At 42.6% G+C, this 17,753-nt stretch overlaps 1 protein-coding gene across 2 annotated transcripts in view; it reads left to right on the forward strand.

Moving 5' to 3' along the window:
* Positions 1 to 17,753, forward strand: part of LOC126416173 (derlin-1) — a 132,732-nt gene that overhangs the window by 14,017 nt on the left and 100,962 nt on the right. The gene's annotated exons all lie outside the window — the stretch shown is intronic.

The raw sequence follows: 17,753 nt of genomic DNA on the forward strand, positions 1-17,753 counted from the left end.
TACTTATAATCGCATCTGGATTGAGGGACATGTTCCCGCATGCTAGCACGAATATATTGTTGTACCGATTCCTAAGCCGGGGCAGGACAAGCACTTGCCTTCCAGTTATCGACCCATCTCGCGTACCAGCTGTGTCTGTAAGGTGATGGAGCAAATGGTTAACTCTCGTTTGGTTTGGCTGCTCGAATCTCGGTGCCTACTTACCAATGTACAATGTGGATTTTGTAGGCGCCGCTCTGCTGTTGACCATCTGGTTACCTTGTCGACCTTCATTATGAATAACTTCTTGCGGAAGCACCCGACCGCGGCTGTGTTCTTTGATTTGGAGAAGGCTTACGGCACCTGTTGGAGGGCGGGCATTCTCCGCACCATGCATACATGGGGCCTTCGTGATCGCCTCCCTCTTTTTATTCCTTCCTTTTTAATGGATCAACAGTTCAGGGTACGTGTGGGTTCTGTCCTGTCAGACACCTTTCGCCAGGAGAATGGGGTGCCACAGGGCTCAGTTTTGAGCGTCGCTCTCTTCGCCATAGTGATCAATCCAATAATGGATTGCCTCCCAGCTGATGTATCAGGCTCCCTTTTCGTGGACGATTTTACCATCAATTGCAGCCCACAGCATACATGTTTCCTGGAGCGCTGTCTTCAGCGTTCTCTTGACCATCTTTACTCCTGGAGTGTCGCCAATGGCTTCCGTTTTTCTGCCGAGAAGACGGTCTGCATTAACTTCTGGCGCTACAAAGTGTTTCTCCCACCATCCTTACGACTCGCTCCCGTTGCTCTCCCGTTCGTGGAGACAACAAAATTTTTAGGTCTTACATTTGACAGGAAACTTAGCTGGTCTCCACATATGTCTTATTTGGCTGCCCGTTTTACCAGTTCTCTAAATGTCCTCCGTGTTCTCAGTGGTATGTCGTGGGGAGTGGATCGAACTGTCCTACTTCGCCTATATCAGTCGATCGTCCGCTCAAAGCTGAATTATGGGAGCTTCCTATACTCCTCTGCACGGCCGTCCATCTTACGCCGCCTCAACTCCATACAACATCGGGGTTTACGTCTTGCAATCGGAGCATTTTATACTAGTCCCGTCGAGAGTCTTCGTGCTGAAGCCAGTGAATTGCCACTGCCCTACCGGCGCGATATACTGCTTTGTCGGTATGCCTGTCGGCTACTGTCAATGCCCGACCACCTGTCTTATCGTTCCTTTTTTGATGACTCTCTCGATCGTCAATATGGGTTGTATGTCTCTGCCCTGCTACCCCCTGGAGTTCGCTTTTGTCGCCTCCTTCAACACCTTGATTTTTCACTCCCTGCAACCTTTAGAGTGGACGAGAGCCACACGCCACCTTGGCTCCAGGCTCAGGCTCAGGTTCGCGTTCACCTTGATCTCAGCTCACTCCCAAAGGAGGTTACCCCCGGTTCGGTATACCGCTCCCGTTTTGTCGAACTTCGTTCGAAGTTCATTAATATGACCTTCATTTATACAGATGGCTCTAAGACCAATGACGGGGTCGGTTGTTCTTTTATTGCCGGGGCACAAAGTTTCAAATACCGGCTCCATGACCATTGTTCGGTCTTCACAGCTGAGCTCTTTGCTCTCTACCAGGCTGTTCTTTACATCTGCCGCCACTGACATTCTGCTTATGTCATCTGCTCAGATTCCCTGAGCGCCATCCAGAGCCTCAGTGATCCGTATCCGGTTCACCCTTTCGTGCACCGGATCCAATGCTCTCTTCAGCAGCTGGTGGACCACGGTTCTCCGGTTAGCTTTATGTGGGTTCCTGGCCATGACGGTATCCCTGGGAACGAAGCTGCCGATGCCGCGGCCAAGGCTGCGGTCCTGCAGCCTCGGACAGCTTCTTGTTGTGTCCCTTCATCAGACGGCGCATTTTATCGCTGTGGCATGCCGATTGGGCTGCACTTACGGACAACAAGCTTCGGGCCTTGAAACCTCTTCCCGCGGCTTGGACGTCCTCCTCACGCCCCTCTCAGTGGGAGGAGGTAGTTTTGGCCCGGTTACAAATTGGACACTGCCGGTTCAGCCATCGCCATCTGCTGACGGCTGCGCCGGCGCCGTTCTGCCCATGTAGGCAATTGCTGACGGTCCGCCATATTTTAACGTCCTGTCCGGATTTTACTACACTGCGTCTTGATCTTGGCCTGCCATGTACTCTCGATGCCATTTTAGCGGATGACCCAGGAGCAGCTGCTCGCGTTCTTCGTTTTATCAAATTGACCAACCTGTCTAAGGACATTTGATTATGCTGTTTTTTTAATCCTATGCCTGTCGATCTTTTATCGTGTTTTCCCTTTTAGTTGCTGTTTTAAACTTGTGCCTCGCGGTGCATTCCTAACGTAGTCTGGGCGCTAATGACCGTTGAAGTTGTGCGCCTTAAAACCACCAAAAAAAAAAAAAAAAAAAAAAAAAAAAAATCTTATGTACTGGAGCCATGCCATCCACATCAGTTAAAATTACTAACCCAGTGACATGACCTCCCCTTGGCTTCTTTGTCTAACGAAGACTTGCACGACAGGAGAATCCAGTGGAACTGCAACGGATATTACTGTCACCTTCCGGAAATAAGACTTGTTTTCTCTTATTCTGCCTTCTGTCTGGCTCTTCAGGAAACACGTTTCCATGGTAACCATTATCCAATATTACACACTTATTGGGCATTCTGTCGGAACCGGGCCGTTCCCAGGATAGCATCTGGAGGAGGCCTGCAGTTTGATTCACCCTAAAGTTGTGCCAAGGCTCGCACCCTTATTAAGCACAGTAAAAAGGAATGGTGGAGTCACTATGTTTCCTTCGTGGGCATTATGCCTCTTCATCATAGGTTTGGTCCAAGCTCTGTAGTCTTCTGGGCCGCTAGCGACAATCAACTTCCCAGGGTCGTATCCTACAAGAGTGCTCTGTGTACCGATCTATCAGTTCTTGACGAACACTTCACGACACACTTTGCAATAACATCGGCATCCTCTTCCTATCCTGCTACCGGTCTGCAGCACAAATGACGAGTTGAAGAAAGCCCCTGTGTTTCAACCCCCTCCAAGCTGAATCCTATAATTAGAGGTCTGCGCATATAAGAAAAGTGCAATCCGCATCTGCAAGGTCCTAATCCGAAACCGCATCCGCAGCAATTAATCCGCATTCGCAAGTTCCTTATCAGCATCTGCATATATTTAAGTTTTGAATGAGTAATTAATAGTAATAGACAGTAGTACTTAGAATTATGGTATGTAATGACAGAGTTATTGTTATGCTGCCATTTCTGCGACAACTTAACTACTTTTGACTTCTAAAATCACAGGAAATGCTCTATACCTACTCTAAAGCAGACCATTCCAAACCGGAAAGCATTGGCGCTCCGGAGCACACACAGTAGAGGCTCGGATCTCGTGAGATTGGAAACGCTATTTAAAAAAATAAAATTCATTGTAATAGTATTAAATGATGAAAATACGTGTATAGAAACAATTATATTTCACTGCTCTTGTGCCAAGGCAGCTGAAAATGACGATGGTTTTAAACTGTTACTAGCACATTACATCATTTGCCGACAGTTTTTTTTGTACTCAATGCTTGGATGTGTCAAATTTTGAAGCCATTCATGTCAGCTGGTGGTTATATTATAGCTTACGCGTTCAGTCCTCGTCATTGCCAGGTGAAAATATTTACAGTATTAGGCCTACACTGCAAAACGCTGGCGCACCTGTGAAAAAGTTAAACTTGTCTGGAAGAAATAACTCGTCTTCTGAAGAGTGATAACAAAATCAGTGGTTATAGAAATTAGGAGTCCATTTAGCTTTAGCTAAAAATAAGATTGAAATCTCGAACCTCACCTTTTGGCTGATTTATCGAATTAAGACCTAGCGATAAATGAATTGTCTGTTTCATTCTCAACTAAACAAAGTTTTTCACACTTTAAAACATCCTCAACATTGGTCTAAATTACTAAGACAAAATTTGCAGTAGATTTCGCAGTTAATACTTTCAATGTTAAAAAATATTTTTTTTTTTCAGACTTTAATGGAACTGCAAACGATTTCAAGATGTCTATATAAAAACCACTGTCCCATAACTTCAAATGTTAGGCACTGTTCCCTGTAAAGCAATACCGAGTTACAGTTAAACTGTTCAATTTTGTTACGAAATTCAGCCTTTATCTTTACTAATTGTCAGGTAAATTAAAAGATACATTATTATTTTGGATGATTTGAATATGTTGTAAGTTTACAATGTGATCAGAATAATCTTTCACGGGCTATCGCAGTCACAGCTTGTTGGTCATCGTGAGCCGTAGTTTGAAGTCCCACTTGTAGTTAATTACAAGGCCCGCCGTGCGACCGCTCCAGCCGGGCTGTTTCACTGTTCACAAAGAGTGACAATGCTCGGCGGCTGCAAATGTTACTGTAGTGCACGCTAAAATTTAGGTAGGCACTTACGAGATCATCATTACCTAGTTTAATAATATTGACGTGTTAGCTATTGAATGTTCTTGTTACGAAGAGTAAAAACTTAAAATTGTGCTCCTTAATATGAAAATTACAACAAAACAAATTGCTTGTTAAATATTTCCTTCTTTTACCTAATGTTCTTATTGGGAATAGTAAAAATACTAACAATATGTCAAGGAAATTCTTTACTATAAATATTACAATAAAAACTCACAGGCTTCAGATTAAATAGTTTCATCTTCTGCTTGCTTCTGATTCAAATTATGTAAAAGAAAGAATCAGATGAAAAAAAATTGTAACTAATTCAGATAAGCCCAAAAAATACAGTGAAGTAAGAGAAGCTGTACAAGTAAGTACCTTTCTACTTTGGAAGATTACTATGCAGGAACATGATGATATCAATCGTCTGTGACTTCAAAGACGTGTGTCGGTCCTGCATTATTTGTCCCGCAGTAGAGAAGCTTCTCTCAGATGACGCGCTGGACGCTGGAATGCAGTGCACGAAGTATGTGAGTTTGGAAAGACGCGAATAGATGTTTTCACATCCATGCCACCAAGCTATCAGGTCGATGCCTTCCGAAAATTGGACTTTATCATTCGTATATCTGAGAATTTCATCTGACGCAAAGTCAAGATCTCTCGCCGATTCATCTTCTGAGGAATCTTCAAATTCATTAAAAAGTACGTCAGACTTTTTTCCAGATGTTGTTTCCTCCTTATCTTTTAACTGTGGACAATTTCTCCCAACATAATTTTTCGCTTCCTTTACAACTTCATCTTTTTCGGCACTGCTAAGAAATTTTAGATTTTTATATTTTGGATTCAAAAACATTGCAAGTTTATGGGTTGCTGTTATGTCCCATTTGCTGATTAAAATAGATTTGGCTATACTCTTTAAATCTATCAGAAATGGGCAGTCGCCATCATTTTTTTCAAGGAAGGAGAGAAGTTTTAACTTTCACAACACACATAAAGCATAGGGGTTTTGGAGGCTTCGAGATCACAAGAAGCTATTTTAAATGGTGTCAGAAAGGCTATTATATCTTCCAACATCCTCTTGTCTATAGAATCAATCAAATTATCTTGATTTTTCTCTGACAAAATTGACAGAACTTCAAACCATTGTGAATTAATAGATTCAAACGTATCCAATTTACTGTTCCATTGTGTGTCTATATCTCCTTTCAATGACTTCTGAAGGCGATTCTGAAGACCAGATCTTTTAAAGAAAGTTGTGACTGCTCGTCTGGAATTTATTAGTCGTTGCACGTCACTCTTATCATCATTTGCGTCTCCTCGAGCCGTGTGCTCCAGCACAGTATTAAGAATGTGTGCTGAGCATGAGAGCCTCTTGCATTGGCGAAGTGCTGTCACAATATTTGGACCTCTATCCGTAACGAACAAGATGTTATTCACAGCACTGAATAAATCGAACGACCGTAGTATCTTAATTAATTCAAGTTTAATGTTTTCTCCTGTTTTTTTAATCTCTCTCTCAAAATTTCTGGTGCACAACACTCAATCCTCAAGTTTCACTTCTTCATAATTAACATAATGTGCAGTCACTCCCATATAGTTTATTTTATGGTACGAATCAGTCCATAAATCGACAGTTAGTGCTCCACCTATATCTCTGAATATATTCTTCACTTCTGCGGAGACAGTTTCATGCAGATGATCGGCCTTTTCCTTCAAATTTCTGGATATAGTGGTTGGATGAGGTAGCAGTTCCTTAGCACTCACTGCACCGTACTTGGCTCCCACATCAATAAGAAATTGTGCCGTCTTGAGAAACCCAGATCCACACGCATCTTCAAATGGTAAAATGTCTTTGCTGAGAAGATTGATAAGTTTTTCTGTTGTGGCCGTCTTCAAATTTGGCAGAACTTCAGGAACTTTCACGTCTCTCTTGGTATTTAAATAAGCAATTATGCTACTTTGTCCAGCCACACACGAATGTTTTAGCGAATTTGAAGTTCCACTTTTGTGTCCAGTGTAGAAGTATAGTTTTTTACATGCAAAACAAGCCACTATATCTTTTATCTTTTCGTTGCCATCAAATACGTATCCGAATTTTTTCCAAATTGGCGATTTCAATTTGTTTTCCTTCACTAACGTAAAATCACCTTTTTCACCTTACACGAAATTGTATCCATCGACATGGTGTTCATTTGAAGAAAGAACTCTCACTGATATTTGCTGCGATGCACGTTGTCACTCGGTCACTACAAAGCGCTAACTGAAGGCAGCAGAAAATTGCAACGGGCACCTGTCTGGCAGACAGTGGGCAGGTTTGCCACCCAGAGAGCACTTCACAGGCCACACAAAAGACACGGTCGTGGAAACGGATTAGGCGCAGGTCTCTCGGGTACAGCTACGTCGGTCGTAGCCAGGGGCTGAGGACAACAGACATCCGCTCTACCCGGGCTCTGCAAAATTCCAAGAATGTTAACAGACTTGAAGTTTTCAACTAACATTGCAACATACGTACTGGGCAGCTGCCTTGCTCATTATCCGGAGATGACCCGTGGATATCCGCGCCGGTCGCGATTTTATCCGCCAAGTAACAAATACCACGGACATCAGCATCCGCGCAGACCTCTATCTATAATGAACCCTCCACTGAATGGGAATTCTTGCAGGCTCTTACCTCTTCACATGACACACCCCCAGGCCCGAATTCTATCCACAACCAAATAATCCAACACTTGGGCGTTACTCAGAGGCGACATCTGCTCACGGTCTTCCCACATGTGCCTTCCCCTCGAAATGGCGAGACAGCATAGTTATCCCCACCCTTAAGCCCGAGAGGAACCCAGTGTCTCTTGATGGCTATCGTCGGATTAGCCTCACCAGCATATTTTGTAAACTGCTGGAGAGAATGGTTAGCTTCCAATAATGTTGGGTACTTGAATCTTTGAGCCTTTTGTCCCTGTAATGGTGTCGGTTCTGGGTAGGACGATCTCCAGCTGACCATTTACAAAGATTAGAAACAGCAATCTGACAGGCTTTTACTACACAGTCTTCTGTGGTCTACGTTAGGCATATAACACAGCTTGGCACTGTCATATTTTAGTTGCTCTCCATGACTGGGAGTTTTTGTCCCACCAGCTCTTCTGGGTTTAAGGCGGCACTTCGCTAAGTACCCCTCAGATCCAGGAGAATGGTATCCCACAGAGTTTAGTGTTAACTGTCACATTCTTCCTTGTTGCCATCAATGCGCTTGTAACGTCTGTTAGGCTTCTGGTTACCTTGGTATTGTATGTCGATGATTTTTACATACGGTGCAACCCTTAATCAGTACCAGATGCTGAAAACCAGCTCAAAAGCACTATCTGACAGGCCTCTCAGTTGGTCCTTTCCTATGGATTCCAGTTCTCTCTCTCCAAATCGAGGGTTATGCATTTTTGCCTTTGACCCACAGTACACACCAATTGAAAACTTTATTTAGGCGACCAGCCCCTAGATGTTGTACCACAGTCCTGTTCCTTGGGCCTTCTTTTTGATGAAAAGCTGATGTTGCTGTCCCATATTCACCACCTGAAGACCATCTGCATGCAGAAGCTTAATGCTCTCCGCTTACCAGCCCATATGTGTTGGGATGCAGACTGTGCTACTCTTATCCATTTTTATTAGACACTTATATAGACTTCGATCAGAAATCTGTAGCTAGGGTAGAATATTCAAAATTTCTAGGTGTATGCATTGATGAGGGGTTGAACTGGAAAAAACACACTGAAGATCTGCTGAAACATTCGATTTTAGCTACTTATTCCATTAGGGTCATTGGAAATTTTGGCTATATATATCTCAGTAAATTAGCTTTCCACGCCTGTTTTCATTCTCTGCTTTCGTATGGCATCATATTCTGGGGTAACTCATCATTGAGTAAAATTGAGTAAAATGATGAGTAAAAGAGTATATATATATATATATATATATATATATATATATATATATATATATATATATATATATATATATATTCACTTATGAAATTTGTTATTAACAATCCGAACGAATTCAAAAGTAATAGCAGTGTACATGGGTACAACACTAGGAGAAAGGATGATCTTCACTACTCAAGGTTAAATCTAACTTTGGCTCAGAAAGGGGTAAATTATGCTGCCACAAAAGTCTTTGGTCACTTACCTAATAGCATCAAAAGTCTGACAGATAGCCATATAGCATTTAAAAGGAAATCGAAAGAATTTCTGAATGGCAACTCCTTCTACTACTCATTAGATGAATTTTTGGATATAGTAAGTGGGTAATTTCCCCAACCCCACAAAAAAAAAAAAAAAAAAAAAATTAAAAATATTAAGTGTCATGTAATATTTTAATGTAATATCTTGTATAGACACCTTTTATTAACCTGACACGTTCCACATGATTATGAAGTGTCATATTCATGATCTATGGAACAAGTACTAATCTAATCTAACTGGTTTGTCCAGACTAGATTATGGTTGTCAGGTTTATAGCTTGTTGGCTACTTCCAATCTGAAACTACTTGACCCTGTTTATAATTTATGGAACGTGCTTGGCTATTAGTGCCTTATGCTCTAGTTCCGTCGACAGTCTATTCGCAGGAGCGGGGATTCCCCCTCTACAAATACGACTAAGCAAACTTTGAACCCTGTCCTCTTTGAAAATGAGGTATGTCTCCCTCCTGAGACCTTTTGTTTGAATTGCCGGTTTGAATTCGTCTCACTTCCCTCTGTGGGGAACTCCATCTCCACTCACAGGAATGAGCCCCGTGTATACGGCTTGGCAATTACATACTGATAAATCTAATTTTATATTGTGCCAAAAATTGTGATGTTTCCATTAAACTGTATCTCAGTAGGACAAAACAACAGCTACCCTCAAGGAGCTCATCGCTCTTCGGTGAGTTTGTGCTTGGCTACAACGGGGCCCCATCTTTGCATCACCTTTTCCCTTCCTTGGCGCGTGTTTATCCTCGTGCCATTCTGTTTCCGCTCCCTTGGGAAATATATCTGGAATATTTCTGGGCATGCATTCAGAAGTTTCAATAGCTTCACATCAGAAAAGTCCATACCTTATTCTCTCTTTCTTTCATTCTTTCTTGGTTCTCCATCTCCTTTCCTTCCTCTGCTTTGGTGCTTGAGGTCCCTTTTTGATTCTGCTTCCTCTGTGTGTGCTCCTGAAGGCCATCCCACTTGACTGCCGCGTAACAGGTGACTGGGTAACGTGCAATTCTCAACCTCGGGTTGACAGATAGGGTTCGCGTGTACTCTCTGGTACAGGGCAGGGCCCAGGGAGGGATGGTTGCCTGAGATATTACATTCCCAAATAGCTGATTGTCCCTCTGCCAGGAGTTTTTGAGGTCTGAACAATCAACTAAGGCAGGGGGTCCCTAGTTGGAAGGGGCACGCTATTGGAGTTGCTGGCAATCGTGGGAGATTTTCTTGCAATGAGCCAGTCACCATCTCAGCCTATGTCTACTAAACATAAATGATATACGAGGGCGGTTCAGAAAGTAACCTCCGATTGGTCACAGTGCGGGTTGTGGGGGGAGTAGCGATGCCATCTGTGTGTTCACGCACTCAACAGGTCAGTCGGCATCAAGCCGTGGTCGAGTGAACGTCATATCTGCGCTAGTTTAGTTTTTGTGGCAGTTTGAAATGTGTGCTGCAATAGAAAACCCCGCCAAATGTGAAGTGCATGCTGTCATAAGGTTTTTTACAGCTAAAGGACATTCTGCAGCAGCTATTCATTGTGAGCTTTGTGCCGTGTACGGACCAAGAGTTATGAGTGAAGGAGTTGTCCATGAATGGGTACGTTTATTTAAAAGTGGACGAGAAAACGTTCATGATAAAGAGAGGAGTGGTAGACCATCATTGGTGACTGACGAACTCGTTCAGACAGTTGATGCAAAAGTTCGTGAAAATCGACGTTTCTCAATGTCGGAGTTGTCTACTGGTTTTCCACAGATTTCTAAGACTCTCTTGTACGAGATAGTGACAGCAAGATTGGGTTACCGTAAGTTCTGTGCACGATGGGTGCCCAAAATTCTTACCGACCACCACAAAACTCAAAGAATGGCTTCTGCATTAGACTTTCTGTCACGTTATGAGGACGAAGGTGAACCATTGTTAAACAGAATCGTGACCGGTGACGAAACCTGGATTAAGTACGTGAACCCTGAGACAAAAGAACAATCAAAGATGTGGGCACATTCAAATTCGCCTACCAAACCAAGAAAAGCCTCGCAAGATTTTTCTGCCAGAAAACTGATGGCAACGGTGTTTTGGGATGCCAAAGGGGTGTTGTTGGTTGAATTCATGGAACGTGGTACGACCATTAATCAAGACGTGTACTGTGAAACAATAAAAAAGTTACGACGGGCTATACAGAACAAACGCCGTGGTATGCTGACTTCCGGTATCGTTTTTTTGCACGATAACGCCCGTCCTCACTCTGCTCGCAGAACAACGGCCCTTCTTGAGTCCTTCAAGTGGGACGTTATCAACCATCCACCTTACAGCCCAGACCTGGCGCCAAGTGATTATCACCTCTTCATGCATTTGAAGAAATGGCTCGGGTCACAGCGGTTTGATGACGACGAAGAGCTCACAGATGCGGTCACAGGCTGGCTCCAGGCACAAGCGGGTGATTTTTATGCAGAAGGAATTTCAAAGCTTGTGAAGAGATACGTATAGTGCCTCAATCACTATGGAGACTATGTAGAAAAATAGTGCAAAGATGTAGTTGTAAGATGTATATATTAAAATATTTTTATTTAACTTGGTGTATTTTCTTAAATCAACCAGAGGTTACTTTCTGAACGGCCCTCGTAGATATAATATATATATATAAAATAATATAAAATATAAAATAATATAGATTCCATGACTCTCCCAGCTGCACCTCGGTTCCTTGTGGTATCATGTACTGCAGGATATCAGTCCTTTTTTACTGTTTATTTTTTATTGTTTATTATTCAGTAAGATGCTGATGCAATTGCCGGTTGTCTGAAATCCTGCTCTCGTTTACATAATGACACTTTGCTTTTGGAAACCAATTGTGATTCTCAAGCACAACTGCTTGCAGCTCTGCTCCTCCGTGGTTATCCTGTTTGTGTCAGGGCCCATCGAACACTGAATTCTTGACATGGTTTTATTTACACTATGATGCTTCATGGCCTGACTGAGGGAGAAATCCGAACTTACCTCTCTGATCAGGGTGTCACTGCAGTCTGTCAGGAGTTGACAAAGGTTGATGCAACCTTCGTACCTACATGGACGCTTTTCTTCGTGTTTGTTAGAGTAATGCTTTCATCAAAGATCAAAGCAGGCTATGAAGTCATCATGGTCCGACCGTACATTCCAAACCCGATGCGTTGCTACCAGTGTCAACATTACAACCACACTCTAACGGCCTGTCAAAACAGGACCAGATGTGTTATTCGTGGTAGGGATGCTCACGAGGGCAATCGCCTGCCTCCTCACTACTGTATCAATTGCTATGGCAACCATGCTGCCTCATCCCAAGAATGTCCCATGTATCTTTACGAGGTGGCTGTACAGGAGATCCAGATTAAGGAGAAAGTTCCTTACCCTGTCACTCACCTGCATTTCACTATACGGCACTTACAGTACCGTTCTTGCTACACCTCACTCCACAAAGGACAGAGTCACGGCAACCTCAAATTCAGCACCGCAGTTGTAAAGTTTCCCAGTGTCACAGTAGAAGTCCCATCTCCTCCTCCTCCTCCTCCTCCTCCTCCTCCAGCTGTGCAAAAAGCCACCAAATCTTTGCCGCCTCCGGTGGCAAAATCACCTCCTACACAATCAGCAGGCCGGAAAGGACAGAAGTAATACACTTGCAAAGATCTTCTTCAGTGGTGTTGCCACATGATACCCTCACTTGGCCAACTTCCGCTCTGCCGGTGTGCACCACTGACAATTTTTTTTGCCCTGGAATCCACAGGCCAACACAGTGAGAATGCCGATGCCCATGTTGATCTCGTGGAACAGGATCCTCCAGCCTCTGCGCTCTGTAGTAGTGAGTCTTCAAAGGCTGGCACTCGCTGGCTACCGAGGTGACAACCCTTAACTTTTACTCTGGTATAATCCATATCAATTCAGACAGCTTAGGGAGAAATCTTACCTTCATAGCCTCGGATATTATTGAATTTAGCATATAGCATAATCCGTATCATCATACTTCCCATTGCCTCTGCTGAAACTGTTCTTCTCAGGTGACCAGTATTTTAAGATAACACTGAACACTCTTCCACAGCATGCATAGGTTCCTGGAATAGCAAAAATGAACTCCACGTACCTTTTAAATTCTTCATTATATCGCAATAAGTCTTCATACAGTTGTTGTTGTTGTGGTCTTCAGTCCTGAGACTGGTTTGATGCAGCTCTCAATGCTACCCTATCCTGTGCAAGATTCTTCATCTCCGAGTACCTACTGCAACCTACATCCTTCTGAGTCTGTTTAGTGTATTCATCTCTTGGTCTCCATCTACGATTTTTACCCTCCATGCTGCTCTCCAATGCTAAATTTGTGATCCCTTGATGCCTCAGAACTTGTCCTACCAAATGGCCCCTTCTTTTTGTCAAGTTGTGCCACAAACTCCCCTTCTCCCCAATTCTATTCAATACTTCATCGTTAGTTATGTGTTCTACCCATCAAATCTTCAGCATTCTTCTGTAGGACCACATTTCAAAAGCTTCTATTCTCTTCTTGTCCAAACTATTTATAGTCCACGTTTCACTTCCATACACGGCTACACTCCATACAAATACTTCCAGAAACGACTTCCTGGCACTTAAATTTATACTCGAGGTTAACAAATTTCTCTTGTTCAAAAACGCTTTCCTTGCCATTGCCAGTCTACATTTTGTATCCTCTCCACTTCGACCATCATCAGTTATTTTGCTCCCCAAATAGCAAAACTCCTTTACTACTTTCAGTGTCTCATTTCCTAATCTAATTCCCTCAGCATCACCCGACTTAATTCGACTACATTCCATTATCCTCATTTTGTTTTTGTTGATGTTCATCTTATATCCTCCTTTCAAGACACTGTCCATTCCGTTCAACTGCCCTTCCAAGTCCTTTGCTGTCTCTGACAGAATTACAATGTCATCGGCGAACCTCAAAGTTTTTATTTCTTCTCCATGGATTTTAATACCTACTCCGAATTTTTCTTTTGTTTCCTTTACTGCTTGCTCAATATACAGATTGAATAACATCGGGGAGAGGCTACAATCCTGTCTCATTCCCTTCCCAACCGCTGCTTCCCTTTCATGTCCCTCGACTCTTATAACTGCCATCTGGTTTCTGTACAAATTGTAAATAGCCTTTCGCTCCCTGTGTTTTACCCCTGCCACCTTTAGAATTTGAAAGAGGGTATTCCAGTCAACATTGTCAAAAGCTTTCTCTAAGTCTACACATGCTAGAAACGTAGGTTTGCCTTTCCTTAATGTGTTTTCAAAGATAAGTCGTAGGTTCAGTATTGCCTCATGTGTTCCAACATTTCTACGGAATCCAAACTGATCTTCCCCGAGGTCGGCTTCTACCAGTTTTTCCATTAGTCTGTAAAGAATTCGCGTTAGTATTTTGCAGCTGTGACTTATTAAACTGATAGTTCGGTAATTTTCACATCTGTCAACACCTGCTTTCTTTGGGATTGGAATTATTATGTTCTTCTTGAAGTCTGAGGGTATTTCGCCTGTTTCATACATCTTGCTCACCAGATGGTAGAGTTTTGTCAGGACTGGCTCTCCCAAGGCTGTCAGTAGTTCTAATGGGATGTTGTCTACTCCCGGGGCCTTGTTTCGACTTGGGTCTTTCAGTGCTCTGTCAAACTCTTCACGCAGTATCGTATCTCCCATTTCATCTTCATCCTCTTCCATTTCCATAATATCGTCCTCAAGTACATCGCACTTCTATAGACCCTCTATATACTCCTTCCACCTTTCTGCTTTCCCTGCTTTGCTTAGAACTGGGTTTCCATCTGAGCTCTTGATATTCATACAAGTGGTTCTCTTTTCTCCAAAGGTCTCTTTAATTTTCCTGTAGGCAGTATCTATCTTACCCCTAGTGAGATAAGCCTCTACATCCTTACATTTGTCCTCTAGCCATCCCTGCTTAGCCATTTTGCACTTCCTATCGATCTCATTTTTGAGACATTTGTATTCCTTTTTGCCTGCTTCATTTATTGCTTTTTTATATTTTCTCCTTTCATCAATTAAATTCAATATTTCCTCTGTTACCCAAGGATTTCTACTAGCCCATGTCTTTTTACCTACTTGATCTTCTGCTGCCTTCACTATTTCATTCCTCAAAGCTACCCATTCTTCTTCTACTGTATTTCTTTCCTCCATTCCCGTCAATTGTTCCCTTATGCTCTCCCTGAAACTCTGTACAACCTCTGGTTTAGTCAGTTTATCCAGGTCCCATCTCCTTAAATTCCCACCTTTTTGCAGTTTCTTCAGTTTTAATCTACTGTTCATAACCAATAGATTGTGGTCAGAGTCCACATCTGCCCCTGGAAATGTCTTACAATTTAAAACCTGGTTCTTAAATTTCTGTCTTACCATTATATAATCTATCTGATACCTTTTAGTATCTCCAGGATTCTTCCAGGTATAAAACCTTCTTTTATGATTCTTGAACCAAGTGTTAGCTATGATTAAGTTATGCTCTGTGCAAAATTCTACCAGACGGTTTCCTCTTTCATTTCTCTTCCCCAATCCATATTCAACCACTATGTTTCCTTCTCTCCCTTTTCCTACTCTCGAATTCCAGTCACCCATGACTATCAAATTTTCGTCTCCCTTCACTACCTGAATAGTTTCTTTTATCTCATCATACATTTCATCAATTTCTTCATCTTCTGCAGAGCCAGTTGGCATATAAACTTGAACTACCGTAGTAGGCATGGGCTTTGTGTCTATCGTGGCCACAATAATGTGTTCACTATGCTGTTTGTAGTAGCTTACCCGCACTATTTTTTTATTCATTATTAAACCTACTCCTGCATTACCCCTATTCAATTTTGTATTTATAACCCTGCATTCACCTGACCAAAAGTCTTGTTCCTCCTGCCACCAAACTTCAGTAATTCCCACTATATCTAACTTTAACCTATCCATTTCCCTTTTTAAATTTTCTAACCTACCTGCCCAATTAAGGGATCTGACATTCCAAACTCCGATCCGTAGAACACCAGTTTTCTTTCTCCTGATAACGACGTCCTCTTGAGTAGTCCCCGCCCGGAGATCCGAATGGGGGACTATTTTATCTCCGGAATATTTTACCCAAGAGGACGCCATCATTATTTAACCATACAGTAAAGCTGCATGCCCTTGGGAACAATTATGGCTGTAGTTTCCCCTTGCTTTCAGCCGTTCGCAGTACCAGCACAGCAAGGCCGTTTTGGTTGGTGTTACAAGGCCAGATCAGTCAATCATCCAGACTGTTGCCCCTGCAACAACTGAAAAGGCTGCTGCCCCTCTTCAGGAACCACACGTTTGTCTGGCCTCTCAACAGGTACCCCTCCATTGTGGTTGCACCTACGGTACGGCCATCTGTATCGCTGAGACAGGCAAGCCTACCCACCAACGGCAAGGTCCATGGTTCATGGGGGTAGGGCTACCTTCATAGTCTTGGATTTTATTGAATTTAGCACATGTTAAAATTCAGGAGTAAGTAAGAAATACGTTTTTTTTGTTGCTTTATCATTGCCCTGTTTGTTGCTTTATCATTGCACTGGTATCCTCTGTTTGGGTATATCTAAGTTCTTTTACTGTCACCTTTTGATATTTTTTGTAATTTACAGATTTTTCTTTTCTTTTTTCTTTCTTCAAAAATGCCAATCTAGAAAAGTTAGATTTTTCTGTTGATTAGTACCGTGTAATACTATATTATCTGTAAAGGAGAACTTCCACTCCTGTAAAAATTGAAACCTAGTCATTACTCCAGTTATACCTTTGTTCTTCTTGTGGGAGAATTACAGACCAGTTCTTAGCAAAATCATAGTGAAGCACTAAACATAGTTCAGCCAGTACACACCCTTTCACTTCTGCATGTAATTTATGTAGTTATCCACTATGTCCTCCAGTCCAAGTGTGTAAAGACAGTCCTCCCTTTCCAGGGCAGTCACCACATTCTTGAAACAGACAAGTATCTTGCTTTACGTCACAGACTACAAACGACTTCACACACCCAACCGAGGTGTCACATGCTCCAGTAAGTTCTTCAAAGTTACCACACAAAGTTCAAAATTCGTGCAGTATACACCTCTAGGTGGGTATGGACTACCCACTTAGGTAGTAGTGAATAAAATTTTGATCTTCCGATATGTTAAGTTGTATAGTTGCTCTTATAAATTGCAAAAGTTTCTTTAATACTGCGAGTCATGTACCTCTTCACTTTCATAAGTTTTAGACCTTCAGCCGTTTCAGTTATATTGTCTTTTTTGTTGGTACTCTGGCGAGAACAGTCCCATTTATGTTCCAGATAAAATTGAATGCACTATTTGAACTTGAGCTGCTTCTACAGGATGACCATAATAGGAAACAGGTCTTCCTAAGACTCTCGCAATTTACTAGCCACTGCACAATTTGGCTTTTGAACAGGCCGTTCTGTAGTTGACCATGTCATCACTTAGTCCACCCATATCATGAATGGCCTTCTACAGTAATCCCAGACTGGCCGTGTTTTTCGATTTGGAGAAAGCCCACGACACCTGCAAGTGGACTGTTATCCTCCATACACTCTAAATGTGGAGGTTCTGTGGCCGCCTGCCCTGATTTCTTCTGAAATTTTTAAAAGACCGAGTTTTCAAGGTACATGTGGGCTCTGCCTTGTCGGACACCTTTATCCAGGAAAATGGTGTGCCTCAGGTTTCCATCCTGAGTGTCATCCTCTTTGCTGTAACCATTAGCCCTATAATGGCCTGTCTCCCACCGGGCATCTCCGGCTCCCTTTTTGACGATTTTGCCATCTGTTTCAGTTCTCCATGGAGCTGTCTCATTGAGCAGCATCTTAAACGACGTCTCAGTTGTCTTTACTCGTGGTGCATCAACAACGGCTTTCACTTTTCCATTGACAAAACAGTTTGTATGAATTTCTGGTGGTACAGTGGGTTTCTTCCACTGCCTTTACATCTCGGGCTCTTCTGTTCACCGATAGTACGACATTCTTGGGGCTTGTGCTCAATAGGAAACTTTCTTGGTCCTCCCACTTGTCTTATCTGGTCGCCCACTGTATGCGGTCCCTCAGTGTCTCAGGATCACGATATGCACATT

This window comes from Schistocerca serialis, chromosome 8 (genome assembly GCF_023864345.2).
Source record: "Schistocerca serialis cubense isolate TAMUIC-IGC-003099 chromosome 8, iqSchSeri2.2, whole genome shotgun sequence".
Classification (NCBI taxonomy): domain Eukaryota; kingdom Metazoa; phylum Arthropoda; class Insecta; order Orthoptera; family Acrididae; genus Schistocerca; species Schistocerca serialis.